The sequence below is a fragment of the Amia ocellicauda genome, chromosome 18 (genome assembly GCF_036373705.1).
Source record: "Amia ocellicauda isolate fAmiCal2 chromosome 18, fAmiCal2.hap1, whole genome shotgun sequence".
Classification (NCBI taxonomy): Eukaryota; Metazoa; Chordata; class Actinopteri; order Amiiformes; family Amiidae; genus Amia; species Amia ocellicauda.
Window position 1 is genome coordinate 7,066,093 of NC_089867.1, and position 25,532 is coordinate 7,091,624.

At 38.3% G+C, this 25,532-nt stretch overlaps 1 long non-coding RNA gene across 2 annotated transcripts in view; it reads left to right on the forward strand.

The window, feature by feature from the left end:
- The window catches only part of LOC136713843 (uncharacterized), a 126,070-nt gene that overhangs the window by 52,700 nt on the left and 47,838 nt on the right, over positions 1-25,532 (forward strand). For both annotated transcript variants that reach the window (XR_010804983.1, XR_010804982.1), the window contains one exon: positions 4,547-4,620. This is a non-coding gene — a long non-coding RNA (uncharacterized LOC136713843). The remainder of the gene's footprint in view (positions 1-4,546; positions 4,621-25,532) is intronic.

The window sequence follows — 25,532 nt, forward strand, 5'->3', positions numbered from 1 at the left end:
GAAAGCACAATATTCACCAGTTCTACGTGTCTTGGCAGAAGTCATGGGTTTCTGAGTCTGGGGTTCAGCCTGAACTCGTATTTTAATTTGGCTAACCATTTAACAGCTCAGGGGTCTGTTGCTTTATCATTTAATGTTCGTTTTGATTCAGATTGAGATTTGAAAAAACAAAATTTAATAACACGCATCTCCCAGTTGTCCAGTTATGAACCCTAATAAATGACAGATGTTCTATGTCTGCATTGGTGAATAATGTTTGAATAGTCAAACTGTATTTTCATCCCGAGAGAGTGTTTTACTGTTAGCCTTGTTTGTTGGGCTATATCTAAAACAATTTGCTTTGTCTGTGGGAGCTTCCTCTTGTACATTATATTATGCAAAATCTCTTTATATATTATGTTTTTCATATAATAATATTAATAAATACTCTGACAAAGCTTGAAGACTGAAATTAGTTTACATAATACAGTGTGCAGATTTGTTTTTCTTCTGTTTTTGATTGATGCAGATTGTCTCAAACACACCTGGGATAAGACTTGTCAGCTGTGCAGATGTTTAGATTGAATTTTGAAATGTAATTTGAAATTAGCGATTCATCTTTTTTTCAAGCAGAATATGCTTCATCTTATTTCAATGAGCCCTTCTGTTCCACTAAAGATATAGATTACAACTGTAGCTTTTTAAAATATTGTTCTGTAGAAATACTGTTCCTTTAATTTTCTTTTGACCATGCAAGGTAAATCACGTACATGTTCCAAGTATGAAGAGAGACTGGAACTCTTTTATCTGTGTAAACACCCTGCATGCCTAATTACTTAGACGAGTCCAAATTACATCTCGCCTAATTCAGACCAAAGGGGCGCAGGATGTTGCCTTCCCATAGTTGGCTGTTTGGCTTGATCCAGTGACTGAAACTTCCTCTGAGAAGTAATAATACACTATGATTGTATAATTTGCAATTTCCTTTTTATGTCTCAATTTAGCGGTGCTCAGTTAGCATGCAATTTCAAATTAAACGTTTCAGATGAGCATCTACTGACGGATCTATATAAAGTAAAGACATACGACTGAGAACGGGACAACTGCATTTCAAAACTTCTCTGTGCTGTTTGTTGCCCGTGACATTATAATAATTATTATTACCATTACTGTTTTTACCCTGTACACAGTACCCTGATAGGAAACGAAAAGCAAAACCACCCTCTTAGGTCTGCTGCTTATTAATGCAGATTGGGAGCCTGGAGTTCCTGCTTTCAAAATCTCAACTCAGTGAGTGACTTAATACACCACCCTGGGGCAAGAAGTGTTACCTTCTTATACATCAGGTTGTCCAAGTGTGAAATTGTTGGCAAGGATCCTGCTGTTAATATGGGCCACAGTGCTATTGCCTGAAAAAAAAAAAAAGCAAAATGTGGAGTTCTTTCCACCTACCTGCCTGCTTTTTTACAGATATTTTCCTCTGGTCAGCATTTTACATATTCCTATTGTTTTTGCCACTTAAAATTAGAAGTAGTGATCCCAAATGGATTAAATTAGTCAATACTTTCTAAGAAGTCTTTCTAAACCGTCCAAGCACCGTTATGGTATTCCATCTCCCGTGAGTTTCAGCTGTGCAGAAACACGGTCTCCATCGGCAATGCGAGAGACTTGGACTGAGGAGGGAGGTCTGCTAGTCCAATTTGAGGTTAATTATCCCAAGAACGAACTGAAGTGTGTTTGTGTTTTATGAGGGGAGCCAAGTCAACTCCTATAGTCTATAAAGGCTTTTAATCCTTTGTTTGCCACAGAACCGTGGTTAGACAGGCTTGTTTAAGGGCAGAAAACCACTGGTGACATTTTAGAGAGAGAATTTAGTGCACTTATTCTGTAGGCGGACCTGTTTGGCCACAAAGAGTTAGTTAAAGGGAAACAATGCGATAAAAAGCAGTGGATTTGTAGTTTGTGTGCTATAAAATCCGAGTTAAGTACAATTTTAGGCTCATTTGTAGTCATTTGCATTTTATATACCCTTATTTGTTTTTTTGTTGCTGTTATGTCTACTGCAACTTGTGTGATTGTATTAATGACCTATTAAATAGAACAGCATCTTTAACACAGACTCTGCTAAAGACTATTGCAGAGTACCTGATGCAATAGATATTGTCCGTGTACTGCAGCCACTGCTGGTTTAATTTATATTTATTTTAGGAAAATAAAATACATTGGAAAAGAAATACAGGAAGTCAATTTACCTTCATTATTATGTTAAAAATATGCATGTGCAAGGCCGTTTGAATAGTGACAGCATTGTTGGATATTCTGGAGACTGGTAGTCAGATATTTGGCTTTAGATACTGAACCCTGCATAGAAAAGACATTAGCAGGCTTTCTGGCTGACATGAGCAATTTAAAATACATCCATTTAGTTGATTATAATGACAGATTAACATTTTCATGTTAGCCTATCTGCAGTAGCTAAGGCTATTTTTTATGTTTAAAAGTTCTATGGTAAAAACAGATTGTATTTTACAGGGCACTTTCAAAGAAAAAAATGAATGCTTCAACCTAATTAAGGCATTCATATTGAAGCCAAACATAACAATTCAAACCCAGGGATCAACAGGGGGCTGAGTTTTATGAAAAAATTACGATTATTGGTTTTCACCGTTAGCCTACCATGGAAAAGCTCATCGTTCACTCGTCATGTGTTTGGGAACCGGTCCGTGATCCACAGCGGTTAAGAAGTTTGCTTCCCAGCCTACACCACTGCATATGTTAACAGCTGGATCCTCCCCATTGGTATTTGAAAAATATAGCATCGTTGCAAGATCAGCAAGTATGATATGGAAATCCACTTTCTCCTTAGGGAAACATAAATCAAAAAGTGGATTTAATGGAAAGCACACCAGCCCTGGTTCCTAGTTTTCCATGTGTTACTTGGCTGCTGAGATTTATCCCGCACTGTAGGCACTGCCTGAGTTTATCATCAACAACAGTCCTTTTTATTTAATTCAATCTTAATGTCCCCTGTTCAACTCTCTTTAACCATCAAAACAAACAAACCAAACACAAGGCTTGTTTAAAAGGCTGAGCATACTGAAATTCTGCCTAATATGTGAAATCTGCAGTCCAGAATAGATGATATTGCACGTAATGTCTTCAGCGTCAGACCGTATTATCCCTCCATCGTTGATTATTAATGTAAGATTTTCCAATTGTGGGAGCTGACACTGATAAAATTGCAGAAAGCTGGGTAAATACAATGGCAAGGCTACCATATGGTTTTGGTGAATTATTGGCTGCTGTTTGCTGCAAGTTAGTCTCAAAGAATATTAAGCTTTAAGTACCAACATTATTGCTGTGGACATAAAGTATTGTGAAAGTAAGATGGTTAAAATCACTGTTTTATAGGGCTGTTACACTGGTCTGGATGTCAGAGCTGTTAACTTCTGAATAATGTATAATAAGAGTCAAACTAGAGAGAGAGATATAAAAAAAGAAGTGCATTGGAAGGTTAACTTATTATTAGCACAGAATGTCTTTTTAAAGACTTGTTCATCCCCAACTTCTAACTTGCAGCTAAAAATAAAATGCCAAAATGCCCGGTTTGGAAAGGGCTGTGCTTGCAACACGAGGCGCTGGTTTCTGTGGCTTCCCGAAAGCCCAACCAAAAGCCACACTGTCCATGCTTCGGTTTAATATGCTGCCGAAACCAGTGGCCGGATCCAGGAAACCCTCCTGCACTGTTCCCCTCTCGCAGGAAGAGACGTTCTGCTGTCAATATAGAAAACTTAAAGCCAACCTGTCTTTATTCGAACTCCGCTGTAATGCACAGGATGTTTTCTCCTTAAGATGGGCATACAGTTCACATTTTCCATATCACATTATTCCAGAATTTGTGAGTTGAAGTATTTTTGTAGGCCCACACTCATAGTGTTGACAGTATATATGCCCATATATGTCATATTCTCATTTAAATGGTCTTGTCTTAAACCCCAAGCTCTGAAACCTCCTGCTGTATCTGTAACTTTGCCTGTTAAAATTTGTGGGCAAGCTGTAGATAATAGTGCAACCCAAACCAGGAAACAAAAAAACAGTATATAAACTTAATATATGAATTTAAAATAAGTGCTTTAGAAAGAGTCTTTGTCAAACTGTGACAGTTGTCGAATAGTAAGCTAAATAATTAAATCATATATCATACTAGCATTAGCACATGCTATTGGTAGACATTGGTAGTGAGATTATATCAAACATAATGGTTTATTAAAAATTGAAAATGATTTCACACCATTTAATAAGAATTCAAACATCTTCTAAAGGAGCTCTTTCGTAACATAATTTACTCTGTGTGGACATTTTTAGATTCTTCTGCAGTGTTCATTAAATCTACTCATCTCTATTATTCCCTCTCCATCAGATACAATACTTTGCAATGTGTCTGTTAAAAAATACAACATTTTTTTTTCCTAAAGCCATTAAGACAAACTGTTCAATGTCTTCTGTACACAATACTCTGAAGCACAATTCTCTGAAATTACTTAGCTGAATTATTTTATTTTTTCAGGTGAAATGGAAGAAATGACCAGTAAGAAGGGAACTCTTGCTGAGGGAAATATTTATGCTAAATGTGTAACTGAGGTGAGTGTGTTTTTTTGTCAGAGAAGCTGTTTATGTGATATCTGTGTGAGAAACCCATGTACAATCTTTATTTTATAGCAAATTGGGTCTGTTCTTTAAAGGAAATGCTGAATTATTGAGAAGACTTGAGACCTTTTTTTTTCATTTTTCTTTACCAAGAACAATAATTATTCATTCCTGCTAATGACTTGTCTTTTGATATTTCAGCAGGTTTAGACAGTTAAATTTGTTATACTTATAAATGTACCTTTCCAACTAGAGTACATTGAAAATAGAATTCTATTCAAAATAGAAATTCTGTGGGGTTAGCAGAGTTGGATTTAGGATGTGTGGAAAAGGTTGTGCCTTTCTTACAGTAGTTACAATAGACAGTGAATGTACTTTCACAATGGCAGAAATATGTCCTTAAAAAATCTCACCATAAAAGGCTTGGATAATTTTTGAAATACTAAATAAGTCTGGTCTTCAAAGAATACTGTTATATATTTATACAAGTAGGGTGAAACAGTTTTTTTATGATTTTTGGAAAGTTTACTTCCTCCCCTAAACATTTAGGGTTTCTGACTCCTGTGTCCTGTAAAATCTCCTCTTGTCACCATGATGATATGTTATTTAAGATCTCTCTTTAAATCTGAACTGCCCGGTTCCTTGGTCTCTGCCCATGGCTTCTAGTCTGCCTGTTTGGACGTGACCTTGTGACTGTAAAAGCAAATCAAACAACACTTTGTCTGCTCAGCATATCCTGCCAGTGAGTGATGGTTGTTCGTGAGGTCTGGTATATCGCAAATCCAAAGTATGTGTGTTTGAGGGGACGGGGGGGGTTAGCGGGGGGTGGTATCCAGACTACTTAAAATAACAACCTGAGGGCTGGTGGTGGGTCTGTTAATTGTTTCACAGCTCAGACACTAACCTTTTCTCATGATCTTTCATTCTTAAGCCGAGCTTTTGTTTGTTTGATCGAGAACTCAGGCCGTACTTGTGAGTCACTTAGAACGGCTGGCCTCTGTGTACAGGAAGGTAGTCTCTACAAAAGGCTCTTACAGAACTCATTGATTGTATTGCCCGTCCCTTTATTGTTCTGGTCTTTTAAGAGGGTAGGCTGTTGAAAGCAAAGTTAACATGCTTATGGGGCAGTTTTTAACAGGCAGTGAAGATGTGCTAAAAATAGTCTCAACTGTTTTCCAGTTCCTCAACGAAAACGGCAGCATTACTGAAAACAAAACAAACCAAAAAGAAAATCCAGCACTTTCATATTCAGGAGGCTGATCAATTTCAATAGCTGTTATTCAGAATCTCCTATTCCCTTAGGAATCTTTGTGATGACACTAGAGGCAGTGGTTTTATACATTTGTTTTAGTCCACCTCCTTTCCCCCATATCTCCTGAACTGACAAGATTTATGAAGCTACGCATTGAAATGGCTTCATAAATAAACTCTGTAAAACTAGCCCTTCAGGTTTACATAAACACCCAAACTTCCCATATACTGCTGCCAACCAAACTGCCCAACACTCGCCTGCTAAAACAGCTGTTCTCTCGCTGTAGGGTTATGAATGCCGAGGCCTGTTACTTGCAGAGTTCTGCGGCGTACGGTATGCGTAACTGTTACACTTTTTTCAATTTATTTTTTTTACATGTTCTACTCCTGAGCATTAAAAAGTGTGACTTAAAATAAGCACTGTATTTTTAAAAGTTAGGATTGGCAGTGCTAGTGGAATTTAGTCGGTTCTCCTCGTTTGGTACCAAAGATTGCTGGGTGTTGCCTTCCAGCAGAATGTGCAGACAGAGGTGTGGAGAGGTTAGGCTGTGAACCCACAACTGGCTGCCTGCATTGGGAGTGACAGCTGGGTTGGAAAACAGACTGCGAGAGCCAAAGGGAAGATGGGCACACGCTTCCGGTGGTTTGTGTTTGTCTCCTGCATAATTCCACACATTCGTGACTAGAAGGAAAATGGGTATTCTCCAGTGTGGCTTGTATTTGTGCACTGGTAAATAAAAACTACCCGTGACTGGTCAAAAATCACTCTCAGGAAAAAATAGGAACATCAAACAATCACAATGTATTCAACCGTTTATAAGGACTACCTAGGATTTAACTGTATTATGTCTGCACTTATTAGCTCATTGTACTATGACGTATGCCTATTGTGTTTTGTACTGATTGTATACCTGCACTTTTGCAATGCTTTAAAAGGTTTCATGTGTAAACCAGTGAAGGTACTCGGCCATTTTAGTCTTTCACTTTTCTAGTTAATCTTGGACGTGTTCTATGGGTTTGAGTACAGGACTCGAAGCAGGTCATGAAATATTTTAGTGCCGCTCTCCTTCAACCACTTTATTACTCCCCCAGCCATGTGAGGTGATTATCGATCTTGTTGGTAGATGTACGGACCCTCACATTAAAATTCAACTGATGCTGTACACGGCCATTCAGACTATCACAATACGTACTGATGGAAAATGGTTTCCTTCACAGAAGCCACAAAAGTGGAGCTGGGTCGAAAAGGACGGTTCCCTCATTAATTTAGTGTAGAACCCACATGGATAATATTCACGCCATCCGTTTGGTTTGTTTGCTTTAAGCTTACAACTTAGCATTTTTATTGCAGAGGATGGTGCCCACGTTGTCACGTTCTTGGCAATAGTGTTTGTGTGCTCTAATGTCTGCAATTTCCCTTGAAATGCAACTTAATTGATGTTAAAACCTGTTACTTGTTTACTATGTAATTATACAATTTGTTACAGTAAAGAAGGACAGTAAACACCAGGACAATTATCACTTTATTCCTCTTTATTACTAGTTATAATTCAGTGTTCCTTTCATTACTTGTTTTAAGTGAGTAGTGTTTTATATTCTCAAATATCTATTCTCCCATTTTAAACTGTTAAGGCCAAGGGTTTCCAGAGCTCCGTGGAGTGGATAATGATTCTGTGGTGTCAGAATAGTCTGTTTATGAGAGCTAAATACATGAAATTTGCTCTATGGAATTACTGACTTTATAAACAAGTACAGGTAGCTAATATTCATGATGGCTCTGGTATTTGCAAGTGCTTGAATTGAGCTCTGGATGTAGAAAGCAGCCACAAGTTAACTCTGTAATGTGTTTCACACCTACTGTGATCTGTGTAAGTCACCTTCTTTCCCCCAGTTGCTGTTTGACTGCACATGCCACTCCACGGAGCGGGTGAGAGCAGCGAGAGATTCACAGGCACACAAAATTGCTCTCAGGAGCCACTTAATCTGTCTGAAATGAGCCGCAATAAAGAGCGAAAATGCTAGGAAGATTTGGGAACATTTGAGCTCGTTTATTTCAGCATGGAAGAAAGTGTTTTTTTTTTTGTTTTTGTTTTTACCCGGCACTTTGTGCGTGTGTATTATAATCTTTTTAAGAAATCTTTCTTTGCCATGAATCATACAGAAGGTTAGGGCAAAGCAGTGGTAGCTGATAACAAAGCAAGCCTAATTCTATCCGAAACATATGTAAACTGAATAAAATTAAAAACACTGCTTGGCTTGGCTTACGGGTAATAGAACCAAACAGTGTTTGCAAAGACATGAAAGTATTTGACACGACGCTTTTAACTTATGTTCAGTGTCCATTACTTTTTAACAGATGTAGCTGGATAGTTTGAATGAGATTAGGCCTAAATAAGACTGGATTGAAATACTTCAGAAAATACTCACCTGCCTTTTCATCGTGATATCGTATAAGTTGCCTATGTGAGCTTCATGCTTAGATATAACTAGGTTTGCTTTATGTGATGCAGTATGTGAAGTATTGTAAGAATTGGAGGCGGGAATCCTATATTGCTTTGTTCTAGTTGTGTGCAGTGCGATTCTTTATTGTTGCCAGTTTGTTTCGTTATTGAAAATATACATTTGCCTTCAGGGCTTTTTCTGGAGATCTAAGTCCATGCCATCCGCAGATCAGTGTCATGGTACTATTATAGCATTTCTTTGCATATTTATAACACGTTCACAATTGCTCTCCTGCAACCCAATGGGGAATATTGAAACACACAGAAGCCCGATGTATATGCGTTGTTAGGTGACTACAAAGCCTTTGGTTATAAGTGCGCCCACTTAAATAATATTACCTAGCGGATTAAACCAAATTAGAATGATGGAAGTAACCTTTGCGTTCATATAGGTATAAATTCAAACAATCCTTAATTTTAAACGCTTGAGCTTTGCATTAAGTAATTAATGTGAAGTGCTTTAATAATGAAAAGATCATGGCATTTTAGTGCATTGGAAATCACACAGCATCTTATTAGGGGTTTCAACATGCTTGATGAATGAGGAGACGAGCGAGAATTATCTTAATAAATCATGCCGTTTCTTTATTTCTTTACAAATTACTCTTGCATGTTTACCATGGGATGCATGTTTTGATTTGTCTCATGCAGTCCTACGTGCATATACTAAGCATAACTAATCTTAGCCCTCTGCAGGCTTCGTGGATCCCGGTTCCTCACAGAGAAACACAAATCATCTGGAATTGAAGGCTAAATTAACAGAGCTCAGCAGTAAAAGGGTAGTTTGGTGACATGACTGCCATATTTTACACCCCCACCCCTTCCCCCAGTATGATATCTTGAGTCAAGGAAAGAGGGCTAGTTAATATCTGATGGGAACATAAACTATACTACAGCAGGCGTTCTTGCTATGCACACTACCTTGGTGTGGTGAAACTGGATGGATGTGCAAGCTGAAATACAACTGTATTGAAGAGTAAAACACCTGATTAACAAATCAATCTGAAGAGGTACTCACCAACCCGTCTGGCCAACGTGGAGAGTTATGGCTAACCAACCCCCATGATGTTGAAACAAAATAAACGGCCCTCAGTCCCTGGCAGCTGCAATTCCACTGACCACAACAGCAGTCAGGAGAGCATGAAAACAGACCCTGGCTACGTACAACTGCAGATCTCTCTCTCTAGTGAAGCAAAACTTAAAGAATTTCAAGAACTCCTCAGTAAAATTAAATAGGATTGAAGTCAGGAATTTGACTTATGACTGAAGGACATTCACTTACTTGAATTTACCATTGTCCTGCTGAAAGGTGAATTTTCACCCCAGTTGTTAGTCTTTAGCAGACTGAAACGGGTTTTCCAATAGTGTTTGCCTGTACTTTGCTCCATACATTTTTACTTCAATCGTAACCTGCTTTTCAGTGCCTGCTGATGAGAAGCATCTCCATAACATGATGCTGCCCCCACCAGGATTAATTGTAGGGATGGTGTTGACTGGGAGATGTGTTTAGTCTGTACCAAATGTAACCCTTGGCATTTATACCAAAAAGTTCCAGTTTGGTCTCATGTGCCACAATACCTTTTGCCACCTTTTTTGCAGGATCGTTAAGGTGCTTTGAGATGGTGTATTGTTATTAATGGCTTCCGTCTTGCCACCCTACCATATAGGTGTGTTTTGTGAAGTGTTTTGGATATTGTTAACTGACTGATTGATAACATTTTCTCCCACCTCAGTCATTGAACTCCGCAGCTCTTTCAAAGTTGTCGTTGGCCTCACAGTGGCATCCCTCACCAGCTTCCTCCTTGCCCAGCTACTCAGTGTGTAGTGAATGCCTGATCTACACAGTGTCTGGGTGATATAAGGCACCATCCATGTCTTGATCATTGAGTAGACTGTGCTCACAGAGATATTCAGAGTATTTTCAAAGATTTTATCCCTGGCTTGCTTTGAAAGCTCCTTGGTCTCTGTGGTTGTCTTTGCTTGAAACTCAGGAACCTCACAGAGACGGGTGTTATTTTCTGAAATCATGAAAACCACTATTATTATATATAATATATATATAAGATCCATAATGTCATAATGTAGGAAAAATCACCAAATACATGTCAGAAGGCAAGGCTCATTTTCCAAGACTTGTACCAAAGAAAATTGAAATAAGTTGAAATCTAACTCAGCATCTAGCATCACCATGTTGATTTTTCTTTATTTTTGAATACTTTATTCACTGATTTTAATATTTGCCAAGTGATCAGGTTATACAGACACAGACATCTAATCCTTTATTTTATATATTTAGTGTTTTTGTTTTGTTTTGTTTACATATGGATTAAATTACCATTAGAGTCATAGTACCTAAAAATGTATATTTAAAAAGGCCTATAATTCGTGTTTAATGTAATAGTTATTTTAATTCCTTAGCTTTTTTTTTTTTTTTTTTTTTTTTTTTACTGTTAGTGTCCTCTCTTTCAGAACGCATTCTTGGTCATACATAAACAACACTTCAGCTATTCTAAATCACGTTGAACTAATAAAATAACCTTTTATTCAAGTACTTGCAACATTCAAATACAAACAAATGACTTTCAAGAATGAATGACAGAAAATACATTGTTATTTCAAATATCTTTTCATTTCTTCCGAATGTGAGTTCCTTCTGTGTTTACCACTCTGACCTACTGGGTAGTTGACCCTATGTAGTGTCCTATGTAAAAAGAGTGAATTATATTTTGATTGTATATGCATGTTAAAGGTTTAGTGTGTAGATGTACTGTGTAGAATTCCCAACATGTGTTGTTTTGGTGTAATTGTTCAGGGATTCAAAAGAGGGTTAACCAATGCAACTTATACATGCAGCTCAGTTTCCAATGTATGACATTACCCACACTGTCATTAATTTAAGGGCCATCAGGGAACTAACTGGCAATCAGCCCAACCAAAAGGGTTAAATGATCAGCAAAATTCAATATTGTGCAAAGTAGCACTGGTACACGCGGTCTTTCTGCTTTCTGCAGGGAGAAGGGGCTCTAGACATGCAGGTCAGGGTTGCTGCAAGTCATTACTTCTGGAAGCTTGGAAGCACGTAGGTTAAATGAGTTATTCTGGTATCACAGTTCACTTCCTTTGGGTACCTCCATCTTGGATTTAATTCCACCTCTTGATTCAGTTACCAGGGTTTGTTTTGCATTCAAGGCAAAGAGTTGGCAGTGTAATGCAACACCTCTACAGCGATCGTTGAAGCCAAGAGCTACTGAACAATGAAACTTAACAAATCTATCCACCATTCATCTGTAAGCAAAACCATGTGAATTATTATATTTGTGTATACCACATGTATCTGCAATTTTTACCATACAGCATGCATATTTGGAGAGTTGTATTTTTAAATCGGCTTAACTGGAAGGTTTGAATTTCTGGTTTTCAAAATAATACAAACCACTTAGGCCACTCCTTTAGGATGGATTTATATAGGACCTTAATGACATGACAATGAACCATTCAGCTGATACGATTGTCTGTTGACTCCTCACCTGGATGCTGTATATCCACTGTCGGTCTGTGTGGATAAAGAGTAATGGGAAGGAGACACTCATTTCATAATGTTAGACCTACTAAAGGCCTGTTCAAAACCAGGATGCCAACACCAGCTGCTGTGAGAACGACACGGCAAAAAACGAAATATCCATAATCATCATTATTACTTGCCCTGGGTACAACCCAACTTAATATGCATTTCTACATGATATACGAGTGTGTTGAAATAATATATAAAGGTCTTGGTAATTATACATTTATACTATATATAAGATGTTTTGTCCTTCTGACGGAATTAGAAAAAAACTCTCTCCATCCCCTTCCCCCACAAGCACTGACTCAGTCACCGACTACTTGTTTCCAAACGGGTTTTATATACACAACACATGGTACCACCGATATCAGTTTATAGGGCATTTCCCTGTATTCTGTAATATTAATATTCCTGTTTTGCTGAGGAGTTGTAATCAAATGTAAGCGTAAAATGGACGCATATGTTTGAACGTAATGGTAATGAAAAGCGTGAGAAAATAGACCTTAAAAGCTTTTTACGTAAAACAAAATACCATTTATAAAGCTGCTACACACTGCTTAGGGGATCAGTGCTTAAAACCATGATGTCGTAAGATAAAACCACCTTGACCAATCCCGTTGGATCTGCGACCCTGAATGCAGGCCTCTGGCTTCTTAAATTCACCTGAAAACTACTGAAAAAGAAAGGACACTAAGATTCCCTCAAAGAAGAGAGAAATGAAAGCGAACACCACCACATAAAAAACTGTCTTTTTGAAAGCGAAGGTTTCTTCTCTAGCTTGACAGACACTTATAATATTAAAAAATGTAAAGTCTGTACTATGCATCACATTTGTGTGTTTGGATGTTTACAGGACAGTTAAGTCCAGAGACCACAAACTGCAGTTCGAAAATGCAGGCGTTCTTCTGGGATGTAAAGTCTTCAAGAAGAAATTTCAAGATTCCTTTTAATTTATCTTTCAGGCCACAAATTAACCACCACAGGGAGTTATATAAGGTAATGTATCCCACTGTGAATAAGAACAGACATGCTTGAGGATTTGAGACATGTTCCCAAGGACTTGTTTCCCAGGCTTGAGGACTAAATAGCCAAATCCCTCCAAGTTCCTGTGCTCTTCTTTTAAGCTTCCATACCCATCGGAAAAGAGCTCATAGCTCTCCTGAAATATTTCCCTGCTGGTCCAATAAAGATGTTTCCTGCTGAGAGAGACTGAGAAACTCATAGACACCTCAGAGTTTCGGTTGACCGTAAATTAGCTTGTCACTCACTGCCAATGAAGCAGTCCCTATCTGTGTTACAACAGAGAGGGCAAATTTGATTTTAATTTTTGTGAAGATTTGTGCATTCTATTCCTTTTGCATGTCTCGAAGATATAGTCTTCCCTCACTAAACTAATTCAGATATTGTGCAGCTTTGTCCTGTGCACCCTCCAGGAAAACATACAATGAAAAATGCATCTAAATTGTTAGTATATTATGAACTCCAGAGGACACAGTCGTAGAAAATTCATACACAGTGTCGGTCACTAAGGTCTACTGAATAGCAGATTCAGTTGTCTTTGGGTACATTATGACTGTTTAAATAAAAAAGAAAAGGGCTTTCCATTTTGTCAGGCAGTGATTAAACCCATAGGGCCACGTGCCCTGAGTCTCAACTTTTCTTGTTGGAGAAATCGACACCTGTGGCAATTACAGCAATCGGCTGAGGTTTAGTACAAGGTAGCATTTATAATGTGCTTTGACAAGCCACTAGGACAGAGTAAAACTCGAGGGGTTTCAATTATAATTATCTGACCTCAGACCAAATACTATATATATATATATATATATATATATATAAAAAAAAAAGGTAGCTCAATATTAAACCTGCTTCTTATTAATCTAAGTGTACACAGAGAAAGAAGGTCAGGTTAAATTCAGTGGACTGGATGGGCTAAAGTTTAAATCACTCTTCATGGTCATATTACATACCACTCAAAGCAGGGTTCCCTAGAGGGAGATGGAGTGTTTTTTCAATTTTTTATATGAAATATTAAACAAACTCGGTAAACTATGAAGTCATTCACATGGTCAGCCCCCCCTCCCATATTGCGAGAAGCAGAAGCGTCTTTGTTTTATCCATGTATAATTTCCCTGATGGGATAGGGATTTTATTTCCCGTGTCTCTATCCACTTCGATCACTGTCCTTGCTCCTGCTATCTAATCTGAATTAGAAAATAAAGAAAAAAAATCACAGTGTAAACATGTTTGACCATGTTCATGTCAAGGAACAGACTATGATGACATGTACTGAAAATGAAAATAGAAATGGATGAATATTAATATATAAAAACATAAATATTTGCCAAAGAGCAATGCAGGACGAGGGAAACAATGTTTGAGATGTTTAGCTCCTAGAGTAAACCATATGTGAGAAGAATACAGAAGTTGTATCAGTGTCCCTTAAAATAGGGAGGTGGGAACGTGAAAGTCTTTGTTTTACTACACACTTGTACAGGAGCCACTTCCTGCTATTCTTCAGCTTCACACGAGAACCTCAGGAAGGGTTGTTAGGAACAAAAGTTTTGTTTTTCGACACAATAATGACCACAAACATACAGCCCAACTAACCCTAAATTACAGCTATCACATCCTTGTCCCCACTTATAATAGTGTTGGATGAGCTTTACCAAAGATAAAAAATAGGAATTAAATGGTCATACACTTCTTAAGTTGATATTCATTTCTAGGCAAATGTGTTCTTTAACTGTCTGCATGGTTCACAAGGCAAAGCTCCCCAGAGAATCTCTATTTTTGGTCCGTAATATTTTTGGTCTGCTGTATTTTTGGTTTGTGAAGGTCGCTAATGTTAATGTAGCAGGGGTAGATATATGCATGTTTTTTGTGCAGTATACACAAAGGAGGACAACACATTCCAAATCTTTATGTTGAACCTCATATTCAAAACCACGATGGTTCACAACAGGTCTTTTGTACATTGGCAATGCAGGGAAAGAAGTATTGGTGTTGATTTTAACGTGAAATATGCTCAGCTCCAAAAGATCTTTCACCTACAGCGAAGTCACCCAGTCTTCTGGCACAGGATACAGAGAACTAATCCTTTAAAACCCTGCAGGTTCAGGTTTCTGTCGTAGTACCAAATTCCAGATGGAACACCGCACACAACATTAACACCCTGTAACTGGTTCTCTAAAAGGTGCTACAAACTGTATGGGATATATTTTTCCATGTCAAGAAAGGAGGGAGAGGGGGAAAAAAATCACATTTGTTTTATAATTCATCACGTGAGATGTATCCAATGAATAATAAATGCTAGGTTGACTTGTGTCTGTGGACTAGACATAGAGTAATGAATTATGGATAGTTATTCCTGACTAGATGCAGAAACATGGTGACAGTGGTAGGTGGATGGTCCTTCAAGCGGATTTCTGTTTACAGTTTTTCAAACGTGTGATCTCACCACTGTTAACCCCTTCCTTGCTCACTGATCCGTTCTGAACAAAGAGTGTGTTAATTAGGAGGCATTGCTTAGAGTTATATAGCTCTGCCGACCAGGGGGTTTAACTGTAAATGCAGTTACAGTTAACAACCATACCGAAATAATGATTGTCATACTGATACTCAGATAATCATGTCAAACATTTAATTCCTTAAAACCGCACCTGAAGGCACTTCTGAGACATCTGACACCATCAGTAAACAGATTACTTCATCCAGTCCACAGTGAGGATTAATGGACACTGTAGGTCTCTGTTAGCAATCACATCTTGATCTTGGTTTCATCGGTAACACACACACAAACATATGAGGCATTTACATGTGTATACTTAATAATCCTGCTACTCTACTAAGAGAAGGCAGCAAAAATCCTCAGAGATCCTAGAAAACGAGGTCGCGATCATTCGAGTGCAAACGCTTTGAGACTTGTTCACATACGTTTAACTGAAGCAGTCACAAATGATACAAATATAAAAGTATCCTATGAGAGAAAGGAGGAGGGGGGAAGTTGCTAAATAGACCAATCTAGTTTCTGGTTGTAGCGAACATAATAAATGATGTGTTCCAGGATGAATACAGATTAGTTCAGGGAAAATCTAAACCTACCTAAATAATTCTGTTGATATGTTAAGCAACACTGTAATTACACATTGTAGAGTAAGTGGTTTCTTGAGCATTGACTTGCACTAAATCCAGAGAGCAGAAGACTGTGGTGCTCATACACGGCTGCAGCTGAGATCCCTGGAGGTAATCATGTTAAATTACAAACGACATAAATCTGAAATATCCAGGGAGGACTAGCGTCTACCTGCACTTTCAGACAGAAGGTGTTTGTCTCCTCGATACGCCCTCCAGGGTGAGTTTGAGTTTAGTTTCTCTGCCTGTGATCCGTCATCAATATGTTTGCAAAAAGTGGACAACTTTGTTTTTGCAAAGTGTCACAATTGGGGTGCCGTGTGTAATGGACTTGAGTAATTGCTAAGCAGACGTGCATTCCTTCAAATATGACCGTGTGCTCGCGCTAAGAACAATAATCAGTGGTCTTCGGGTTGTTAAGAGGAGAGTTTACCACTGAGGGTCCTGCAACAAAATCAGGGAGCAGACTTTCTGGAATAGCTTAAAAGGAAGGATCACTACTGTGGGCAAGTTATAATTCATGCTCAGCATATACTTGTATATTTTTTACTTATTAGGCAGTCTAAAATATACAATCAGTGAGTACATGGGGTGGGGGGGTGACGTTCACAGTCAATTCAAACCACCATGTACACAGTATCAGATAAACTGGCAGTCAGGCACCTCAGCCCAAACAGCCTGTCAATAATAGCGTCAAAATGATTCTTAATGGCATCTTTCACATTGTTGCTTAATTTCATGTACCACTACACAAAATAATTTACCTCCACTTCCCTCAGCGATGGCACATTTCACAATACATTCCTGCAACATATCTAGATCCACAAATGCCTGAATGGCTATCTCCAGTGAATTAAACAGTTGGCCAAGAGAAGTCGGGAATTGAATTCCTGCATTGTCTGTCAGGTGTCTGCCCAATTTACCTTTCCATGAGCGACGTTCAGCTGCTGGGTGACTTTTTCCTGAATGCCAGGCTCCGTAGCTGCCAGGCTACTTCCATCTGCAACTTGAACAGTGCTGCTTAACAGCTCAAAGCTGCGCTTCAACATCAACAACTTCTCCATCTCCAAGTGTGCCCAAGGCTTTTCTGTTTCTTCAAATTCAGTAGTGAAATCTGCTATTTGTATACAATTTGATTTAATGAAGCTATACTGTAACTTTACAATGGGATGGAAGTTTGTGTCTGTCAACATAGTTAGTGGGGCTTTCATGCTGGATGGTTTTTCATTTGATTGAAGCACCCTAATTACATTTTCAAGTAATCATGTAGGTTAAATAAGGCCCAAAGCCAGGAGGCCTAAACTCACTGGCAGGGGAGACAGCCCAGCGGGCATTTCTGGAAAATGTTATTTTAGGAAGTGCACAGATGAGCTTCACTTCATTTTTTTTGAACGATTTGTAACTTTTGCCAGTACTGTATCTACCTCATTTAAATGCTCAGCAAAACATTTCCAAGTAAGTGTAATTTGTGTGCAAATGGTGGTTTCCCATTAAATCCTCAAGAGTACTAAAACCACTTATCATGTAAGGTGCCAAGTCTGTGACCTGTGGACACGTCGTTTAATTGGCAGATTCAGGAAAGATGACTGCAGCCAGATGAGTCTCTTCTACCTCTGTAGCATCCGGTATCTGAAACAAAACTGCAGTAAGGTGTCTTCCAGCCCTGTCTGATGCCTCGTCACAAATCATAGCTAAGCACTTGCCTGTGATGGCAGACAACGCCTCATACTGTCCAACTCTGTCAGTCAGCAGATGGAATGTCACCAGCTCCTACAATGAGATTAAAGACCTATTTAAAAGCAATTTCCCTTATTTCACTCATTTATATTTAAATTTGGCAAATTGGCAAGGAAAAAACTAAAAACATTAACTCTGCCTGAATGTAACGATTCAAATACTCTTGGACTGAAGCATGGTCAAGCTTCTCCAATGGGATAATGGCGGCAGCACACATTTGGACTGTATCCTCGATTAATTTTTTTTTTTTTTCCTCATTGTCTTTTTTGGCTCTGCCTAGCATCACAAATTCTGCACATCTTTATTTTATTATATTTGGCTGCATATATCCCCTGGTTCTGATGTCTTTTGCAGCGATTTTGAATTGTGTTGCACAGTTTAGGCATTTTAAAAGCAGGCTTCGCTTCACCTCCAAAACAACTGTAATGACTCACTTCACTTCTATCTGTGTAAGTCCTGCTATAGCATCTTCCAGTAACCAGTATGCTAATGGCCAAGTCATGGCAACTATAACTTCAAGTGTTTATTTAAAGAATAATTTTGTCCTCGTGACAGTTTTTTTTGTTGTTCTTGTTGCATTTCATGGTATTTAGTCTTTGTGGAAAAAAACAGGGCTGTAGGTATAGTGTTACCAAAATCCATGTAGTAATCCTAACATTACTCAGTGCTTCTGTAGTTTTTCCGCTGTATTTCCACTATACAGGAAGTTATGACACAGCACTTCCTGAAATGCTGAAATGGTGCATTGATATTTGCCATTATCTGGTGAGTTTTAATTTTTAAAGTGTAAAATCTTGCTTATATGAGAGCATCTAACAGAAAATAAAACATACTTCACTTGTACACTATAGCAACACGTAAAGACGCATGAAACCGTAATTTTAGGAAGTGCACTAGTCCCTCTTTCGGTTGCAATGCATGATCAACTAGCTGATCGGATGCTTCCGGTGAACTCATTTGACAGGAGGGAGAGAGGAGTGAATGTGCTAATTCTTCCTTGATGGCACCCCTGCGCTCTAATTTAACTTCAGAAAGATGTATGGAACTGGCAACCTCATATATAACGCATCAAAATTTAATGCGCAATACTTTTATATAGATACTTTATGTATTCACATATGTTCTTTCATTCATTAAATATGATTTCAGTCTGCTGATATATTGAACCAGACAGGATGGGAAGAATTCCTATGAATTATACAGCGGCTTCAATATGTATCTGTACACCAGGTATATAAATACTTTTTAAGCCATCGTAAAGAATACCTTGAGAATTAGAATGAAAAGAAAAAAAAAATCATTTCACTCTTAAATGGTGTAATTCCTAAAATGAAATGAGCAAATGGAAACAATTTACAGACTGCTAAGCAAGTTCAATAAGTTCACTGATACAGGCACCAATACATACTTGGTCACCTGTTGTCATGCTTTTAGATTAACTTGAGCTTGAGCAGGTTATGCTATACATTACCCTTTTGTTTGCATTTCTGTTTTCTGCTCCATTAAGTGACTGTTCCAGCAAAAGTTGTCCTGAGAGGTCTTTTCTACGTGTGTTGCTGGAAGCTGTCCACCTAATTAAGAACATATGGATGTTAACAAATGAGAGGAGGTCATTTGACCCATCGTGCTCGTTTGGTGTCCATTAATAAATTGACCCAAGGATCCTATCCAGTCTATTTTTGAATGTTCTCAAATTTGCAGCTTCAACCACATCGCTGGGGAGTTTGTTCCAGATTGTGATGCCTCTCTGTGTGAAGAAGTATCTCCTGTTTTCTGCCTTGAAGCCCAATTTCCATTTGTGTCCCCGGGTCCGTGTGTCCCTGCAGATCTGGAAAAGTTCCTCTGGTTTGATGTGGTCGATGTCCTTCGTGATTTTGATTAATCAAATCCCCACATAGTCTTCTCTGTTCCAGGGTGAAAATGAGTTAAACTAATTAGTATATACACTCACCTAAAGGATTATTAGGAACACCTGTTCAATTTCTCATTAATGCAATTATCTAACCAACCAATCACATGGCAGTTGCTTCAATGCATTTAGGGGTGTGGTCCTGGTCAAGACAATCTCCTGAACTCCAAACTGAATGTCTGAATGGGAAAGAAAGGTGATTTAAGCAATTTTGAGCGTGGCATGGTTGTTGGTGCCAGACGGGCCAGTCTGAGTATTTCACAATCTGCTCAGTTACTGGGATTTTCACGCACAACCATTTCTAGGGTTTACAAAGAATGGTGTGAAAAGGGAAAAACATCCAGTATGCGGCAGTCCTGTGGGCGAAAATGCCTTGTTGATGCTAGAGGTCAGAGGAGAATGGGCCGACTGATTCAAGCTGATAGAAGAGCAACTTTGACTGAAATAACCACTCGTTACAACCGAGGTATGCAGCAAAGCATTTGTGAAGCCACAACACGTACAACCTTGAGGCGGATGGGCTACAACAGCAGAAGACCCCACCGGGTACTACTCATCTCCACTACAAATAGGAAAAAGAGGCTACAATTTGCACAAGCTCACCAAAATTGGACAGTTGAAGACTGGAAAAATGTTGCCTGGTCTGATGAGTCTCGATTTCTGTTGAGACATTCAGATGGTAGAGTCAGAATTTGGCGTAAACAGAATGAGATCATGGATCCATCATGCCTTGTTACCACTGTGCAGGCTGGTAGTGGTGGTGTAATGGTGTGGGGGATGTTTTCTTGGCACACTTTAGGCCCCTTAGTGCCAATTGGGCATCGTTTAAATGCCACGGCCTACCTGAGCATTGTTTCTGACCATGTCCATCCCTTTATGACCACCATGTACCCATCCTCTGATGGCTACTTCCAGCAGGATAATGCACCATGTCACAAAGGTCGAATCATTTCAAACTGGTTTCTTGAACATGACAATGAGTTCACTGTACTAAACTGGCCCCCACAGTCACCAGATCTCAACCCAATAGAGCATCTTTGGGATGTGGTGGAATGGGAGCTTCGTGCCCTGGATGTGCATCCCACAAATCTCCATCAACTGCAAGATGCTATCCTATCAATATGGGCCAACATTTCTAAAGAATGCTTTCAGCACCTTGTTGAATCAATGCCACATAGAATTAAGGCAGTTCTGAAGGCGAAAGGGGGTCAAACACAGTATTAGTATGGTGTTCCTAATAATCCTTTAGGTGAGTGTATTTTAAATGAAAGTCCTCTCTCATGCAACTGATTCAATTACTCTTACTTACCTTTGAATTAACTAATTTTAGAAACTGGTAACCATGGCAAACAAAACTGGGAGGACACAATGGCAGAGAATGCATGTTACAGGATAAGGTGCAAACTGCATATAAAGTGAAATAAAAACAAAACAGTTTGCTATACCTATATTTTATACCTATATTTCTAAGTTCTTTCCCCCAAGTTATCATATTTGAATAGAGTACCAGCAGTTTACATATTCTAGTGGATTAATATTGAATGTTAAAGAATTAATTTACATCCCTATTACCATTATATTAATGTGGCATGTTATCACTTCTCAACATGAAGGAATTTGGCAATGATTTATGGTTGCAGTACATAATAAAGCAATGTTTCCAGCAGGCATATGGTAGGTACTCCAGCATGAAAAAATGACAAACACTGTAGACACCGTGACTATGAAGTATGGTCAACTATGTCCTGCCTGCTGAAGTTTTATATTTTTCAGTGGCCAACAAACTAACCAGGAAACAAAAATAAAAATAAATCTCTGCTATAAATCAAAAGAAATAAAAGCGCAAAGAAATACTAAATTTCTTATCATTTTTGTTGAACAGACAAACCATATAAACAAAAGAGTAAACAAAATACACGCACATAGAGAGTAAATTAATATATTAAAATTAAGTAAAGCAATGTTTCAGGTACGGAAGTCACTTTTTCCCTGTTTAAAAAATACTAATATACACAGAGCTGACTAGAAACAGCACTAAACCAATGAGCTGCTTGCACTGCCTAGAGCTTTATCTCAATCTATATCCATTGAATGAATTTTTTAACTTAACCTGAACAATGACATCTTGTTGTGTGTGAGTTCACTCCTCCTCCCCCTCCCCAGCCTCCCCCTGTTTATCTGGCTTCATCAGGAAATAGGTGGACCTACCCAGTCAAGCATGTCAAACCATTTGTTAAGTTAATTGTGGGCAGGGGTACCTCAAGGGGTGACGCCAACAGTAAAAAATATTGCAACAGTTAATATAACGTGACATGTTGGTACTAATCTATATCTAAGAAAATGGTGAGCTCTTCTGACTGAACTAAGAAAGGTTAATAAATTTTACATGTATTTATATGTATAACCACTAAGACACCAGAGATTAATATCCCCACTTTTAGTTTTTCAAATAAACAAAATATACGTTTTGTTCCGCAACTGACAGTTTTTTGTCTGTATATTATGTACATTTCTATTCCTGTTATATATTTGCTTGTATTCATTTTTAATTATCCATTAATGTTATATGGTGCAATGTAAGTATTAATAATAATAATAATAATAATAATAATAATAATAATAATATTAATATTATATAAAGTCTTACCACCTTCCACTCCCTTATACACACAACCACGCACATATTTTAATGAGGTATTGTTTACGTATACATAATCAAGGAGTCTCATACGGTATGCAGCTATCATTTAGCTTTCTATAATAGTGACCTTGGAAAGCAAGAGATGGTTTCATTCGAAGGACTTATGCAAAGAGATTTTAAATAAATAAACAGCATCCTGCCCTCTGTACCCATTCAGTACAGTAACTACCTTGCTCAGTGACAGAAAAGTGACAGGGACAGAGAGACTCTGTAAATACCGTTAGCTCTTGTGCAGAGAAACAAAGAACACCTTGATTGCTATGGGTACATATTCAGGAAGAAACCGGGAATGAATTCTCAAAAAGCATGAGTCTGCTTTCACCTGCTGTCACCAAGAAGCTTGCACAAAAAACGAGGCGCACAATTAGACTTGAACAGAAGACATCCCAATTTGTCATTGGAGTCTGTCATGTTTTTTTTTTTTCTTTTTTCTTTCCCTGCCAAAGAATGATTAAAGGGTACTGCTTTGGCTTTTTCAGCAACTTGGTTTTGAATCGAACCCTGTGTTTTTTGTTGTTGTTTGTTTCTTTAAGAAATACAGCCACCTTTTGGATTGAATGATGTATGTTTTCTCATTCTGTGTGTGTGTGCATATATATGATGGCTTGATACAAAAATGATTTGAATATTGGTATACTAATATACATAATAAGAATAGGTGATATGAGGCAAATTCTTATGAAACCTCAATGTTCTCTGTCAGTCTCTCAGAAATTAACAAACATGTCATGTTTATCTGCAATTTTTTTTTTACTAATTTACTTATTGAATTTTTCTTATTATTTGTAAAGAGCCTTTGGTAGTATTTTGTCTTTTCCAAGTGCGTTTGTTGGAATCATAGGTAGTGAAGCATGTGATGTAGTAAATTAGAGCATGTAAAAACAAAATGGAAGACTCCATATTCCTCACAGATTAGTAATAAAGGGGCCGCTCAGGGTTCTAGATAGACATTTGAACCCCTGTCCTCACAGCCACCACATTATGTCAAGGGCCAACATTGTAGCACTGCCAGTGTGTGCTTCCTTACATTGGCACCCTGTTAAGACCCTAAAAGAAGAGGGGGTAGGCCACCAGTTCCAGTGGCTCTGCTGAGTCCCACCACTGCGATCTCAAATGCATTAAGGCCAGCATAGTAATTACAATGAGTGTCATCTCATTTCAATTGTTTGTTTGTTCATTCATGTATTTAGTGAATGAGAACATAATAAAACCATGGAGTGATTTAACTCTCAAAGTGAATTATTATCCATAAGATATGTTTTAGGTTAGACCTATGGACGGAGGATTTATGGGAAAGCAATGATCTTGTGTATGCATGTGTATTAATTTCCTGTTTAATGCAGTATTCCAGTTTGTCTTCATATGTGGACATGTATATCAAAGAGATAATTGGGGCTGCCATAGTGTCTCTATCCTCCGTCCTCCTGCAGTAATAGGGTGTGCTATTTCATTGTGTGTAGGATTTTTTATTTTTCCCACATTCATCAAATACAGATTGAAGAGCTGAATATCTCCAGAAATCTTTATTTTTAAACAAAACATCATAAGCACTTCAATTTTTATAGTGAATCAAAGGAAACATGCATAAGTACTACATTCACACTTGAGACTTTCACAAACTTCTGTGATTATATAAATCATTCTAACTACATTCACATGTGATTCACATCACTGTTTTCCTTTTCCTGTCTTCATTGTTTTTCTTTTTACCACGAGTACCAATGCTGTGTCCTAATTTATGCAGATTGCTTTTGTTGTGACTTTATTATCCAAGCACTAGCGAATCTATATTTATTCATAACGTTTTTTCTCTTGCCAAAATTTTAAACCTCTTGTGCGAAGAGCTGTAGTTAATGGGCTAATGAATGTATTAGTCTTTTGATTAATTTTATTCGACCACATACCCGCTCCAATTTATTCTAATCATTAGCGTCATTCATATGTGTAATCTAGGGGACTGAAGCTCGAGTGAGAGCGTTCACATTCTTATTTTGTCTGGTTTTAAAGTATTTTATGAAAGTCCTCCTATTGGTCAGTCTTTTTCCTACCCTCATTATTCATATTTCTACAGAAACGTGTTCAATACACATTTAGCAACAGAAATTGTTTGCAGTGTTTTGTTACAGTATTTTCCCTATATTTAAAGGAAAGAGGATTTTAGAGTGATCCTGAGTGGCTCAATTGATAAAGGCATATCCAAAAGTGGGGTGGGGTTTTATAGTCCAAAGATCATTGGTTCAAATCATGGCAATGTAATTTGCTGACGGTGACTGGGATCCCCCACGCAGCGAGGCATCAGATTTGGATGAACTTGGCTAGCTGCTCACCAGTGACCACTGAGGCCTGCATTGAAATTGAAAGCCTGCAGTTGGAGCTCCATGAAACCTCTGTCCAATGTTTCACTTCAGCTGTTTGTGTTATGGGTTTTGCATTGTGGGGTGAGGTGATCGTCTTAACAGTATACATTTCATAGGATGCGTGTGTTGTCATCTTCTCTGTCGTACTGATACGCGAGTGGTCGGGCCCCGCTGAGTTGATAAACAGTTGCTGATAAAATAGCCAAATCTCACTTTTCTCACAGTGAAGAAAAAAAAAAGATAACCCAATTTCAACTGCTTTTTATTCATGCTGGGCGCAATATATCAGAGCCGACATGATGGCGCACAAATGCTGTAATTTTCATCACGACTACCCCGGTTGAGATTGATACATTCTGGTTTTTTTTTTTTTTTTATCTGTTGTCACCTTCTGGCCTTCCTAAAACTCTACCCCCAGGCCTCAGGCCTCCTCACACTGGGCCCTCTGTGTGAGCTCCTGTATCAGAACGCCTGCACTCCGAAACCTGATTTCACCTCTGCTGAGATACTCGAGCGCTGAACAATATAGTGTTACTACCACAGTGATGCTGTCATATTGGCTGAATCAAAGGCCTCACACAGGGGCCGTAATAAAGGAATGGGAGTCAGACACCAGAGCCCACCGTCGCCGGGCCCAGGAAGGTGAACACAAAAAGGATTATATTAAATTGTAGTCCCCGCTTTTTTAAATTGTTGTGAAATGAGCACAGTGAAGGGTCAAGATCATACCAGCAGGATCTCTCTTACAGAC